Below are 3,565 nucleotides of genomic sequence, written 5' to 3'. Positions count from 1 at the left end.
ATAATAACACCAAACCCCACCAACCTTCAATGGTGTCTCAATAAATACTGGTCAACTGCCTTGGTAACTATATAATTCAATATATTTCTTTATAGTTTAGAAACTTTAAATAATTATTTTGCTGGCTGGGTGTGGCAGCTCATGCCTATAATCCCAGCACTTTGGGAGGCCAAAGTGGGAAGATTGCTTGAAGCCAGTCATTTGGGACCTGCCTGGTCAACATAGTGAGACCCTATCTCTACAAAAAATATTTTAAAATTAATTGGGCATGGTGGCACATGCCTGCAGTTTCAGTTACTTGGGAGGCTAAGGCAGGAGGACTGGTTGAGCTGAGGAGTTCACAGCTGCAGTGAGCTATGATTATGCCACTACACTCCAGCCTGGGCAACAAGCAAGACCCTGTCTCTAAAAAATATAAGTATAGGCCAGGCACGGTGGCTCACACCTGTAATCCCAGCACTTTGGGAGGCTGAGGCAGGCAGATCAAGAGGTCAGGAGATCAAGACCATCCTGGCCAACATGGTGAAACCTTGTCTCTATTAAAAATACAAAAAATTAGCCAGGCGTGGTGGCGCACACCTGTAGTCCCAGCTACTTGTGAGGCTGAGGCAGGAGAATCGCTTGAACCCAGGAGGCGGAGGCTGCAGCGAGCCGAGATAGTGCCACTGCCCTCCAGCCTGGGCAATAAGAGCGAGACTCCATCTCAAAAAAAAAGAAAAAAGGAAAAGAAAAAAATGTATATATATATATATATATACACACACATTACTTAATGGGAAAATTAACTATTAAGATAGTTCCATTACACCAACTATCTTTACAGAACACTCAATATGCATATATATCCCACACCTACACATGTGCCTCCTACACAAACACAGCTACATTTTCTAGGACATGCAATTAAATTTTGACCCTTTAGAAGATGACAATTCCTCTGATCATAGGAAGGCACCAAGACACCCATAGATGCTTTTTACATAAAGTTAGAAGGGTAGCAGTAGCAATGCTAACAAAACCATGGAAAAACAGATTCACAGGACATTTTACCTACCCACCAGCAAAAGTTTTTAGTTATCTTGGAAACTGGATGAGATACAATGTCCATAATCAGTTTACTCTGAAATTGACAAAAAACACTAATGGGAGGAAATTCACTTAAGAAACAGTGTTAGTATGAGCAGTATCAATAGGTATAAATAACTTGCCTGCCAACAGATTAAACCAGAATGTAATGTGGAAGGAACAAGATATAACAAATGTTTGGCAAATTCTTGAGATGAAACAAAACTAGGAAATGTTTTAAAATAGCTCAAGATGAATGATACATGTAGCAAAACACATCAACAATGTGTTCTAAAGCCAAGATCATTGAAAAGAAGCAGGAAAATATGAGCACATAGAAAATGAAACCACAAATCTTTCTAGATGTGGGCACTGGAAGAACCAAAAATAGCCAACCTCAGCATAAAGCAGTCATTTTCTGATGAGTTTGGGCAACGGCGACAGCCAAATCATTATAAGAGGGCAGGGGAGAGTAGAAAGCAATTTAGTCAATGTTGGGAGCAATCGCCTCAAAGCAGAGGAACTTTTTGGTTATTTATTTGCCTAAGTGGTATGGCTGTGTTATGGTCTGGTTTTCCAGAAAAGAATCCCTAAAAGCAGCCAAAGCACCCTTGGGCTCGCATCATAGCCCATCATGTGTGTAGCCCATTTATATCTTTCTCAGGCAACAAACCTCATGGTTAAGTTGTAGAAGCCTGTCATTTTATTTTATTTATTTATTTATTTATTTGTTTGTTTGTTTGTTTGTTTGTTTGTTTGAGACAGGGTCTTGCTCTGTCATCCAGGCTAAAGTGCAGTAGCGTGATCACAGCTCACTTCAGCATCAACTTCCCCATACTCATGTGATCCTCCTACCTCAGCCTCCCTAGTAGCTGAGACTATAGGCATGAGCCACTGTGCTAGACTAATTTTTGGATTTTCTGTAGAGATGGAGTTTTGCCACGTTGCCCAGGCTGGTCTTAAACTCCTGGGCTTAAGTGATCCACCCACCTCAACCTCCCAAAGTGCTAGGATTACAGGCGTGAGCCACCACGCCCAGCCAAAGCCTGTCATTCTGTCTTTCTTTTTCTTTTTCTTCTTCTTTTTTTATTTTGAGACAGAGTTTCTGTCACTGAAGTTGGAGTGCAGTGGCCCAATCGTGGCTCACTGCCAACTTCTGCATACCGGGTTCAGATGATTCTCCTGCCTCGGCCTCCCAAGTAGCTAAGACTGCAGGTGCACACACCATGCCGGCTAATTTCTGTATTTTCAGTAGAGATGAGGTTTCTTCATGTTGGCCAGGCTGGTTTCAAACTCCTGACCTTAAGTGATCTGCCCACCTCAGCCTCCCAAAGTGCTGGGATTACAAGCATAAGTCACTGCGCCTGTCCCAAATCCTGTCATTTTAAACTAGGGTTTCTCAACTCTGCACTATTGACATTTGGGGCCACACAGGCTGTCCTGGACATTAAAAGATGTTTGGCAGCATCTCTAGTCTCCATCCATTAGATGCCAATAAAACCTCCTTCCTCCCAGTTATGACAACCCCAAATGTCTCCAGACATTGCCCAATATCCCTAGGGTATTAGGAGGAGGTCAAAATCACCCCCAGACCATGCACGGTGGCTCATGTTTGTAATCCCAGCACTCTGGGAAGTCGAGGCAGGCCGATCACGTGAGGTCAGGAGTTCGAGAACAGCCTAGCCAACATGGTGAAACCCTGTCTCTACTAAAAATACAAAAATGAGCTGGACATGGTGGCACGTACCTGTAATCCCAGCTACTCGAGAGGCTGAGGCAGGAGAATCGCTTGAACCCAGGAGCTGGAGGTTGCAGTGAGCCGAGATAGCGCCACTGCACTCCAGCCTGGGTGACAGAGTGAGATGCCATCTTAAAAAAAAAAAAATCACCCCCAATTGAGAACTACTGGTTTAGAGCGTAGTGGGGTGATTACCAGGCCAACTTCGTACCATACAGATAAGGAAGTCAAAGGCTAGGCACATTAAATGCCTTGTTCAATTGTACATAGCTGCACAGCTGGTTAATGACAGATCTAATTCAGAAAGTCCAGATTGTTTGTTTGTTTCTTTGTTTGTTTTAGAGACAGGGTCTCACTCTGTGACCCAGGCTGGAGTGCAGAGGCACGATTGTAGCTCACTGCCTCGCTGCATCCTCAAATCCATGCCTCAGCCTCAGGAGTAGCTAAGACTACAGGTGGGAGACAGAGGATCTCTCTGTGTTGCCCAAGATGGTCTCCAACTCCTGGCCTCAAGTGATCTTCCAGCCTCAGCCTCCCAAAGTGCTGAAATTACAGGAGTGAGCCACTGCACCTGGCCTGCCAGGCTCCATTGTAAAAGCTTTACATATCTGAAATATTTTTGTCTTAAGACTGACCTTACTAGTTAAGTATTACTTCTTCTTCTTCTTCCTCCTCCTCCTCCTCCTCCTCCTCCTCCTCCTCCTTCTTCTTCTTCTTCTCCTTCTCCTTCTCCTTCTCCTTCTCCTTCTCCTTCTCCTTCTC

This window comes from Colobus angolensis, unplaced genomic scaffold, assembly GCF_000951035.1.
Source record: "Colobus angolensis palliatus isolate OR3802 unplaced genomic scaffold, Cang.pa_1.0 Scaffold28, whole genome shotgun sequence".
NCBI classification, from domain to species: Eukaryota; Metazoa; Chordata; class Mammalia; order Primates; family Cercopithecidae; genus Colobus; species Colobus angolensis.
The sequence above is the reverse complement of the archived record's forward strand: the minus strand, read 5'-3'. Positions refer to the sequence as shown.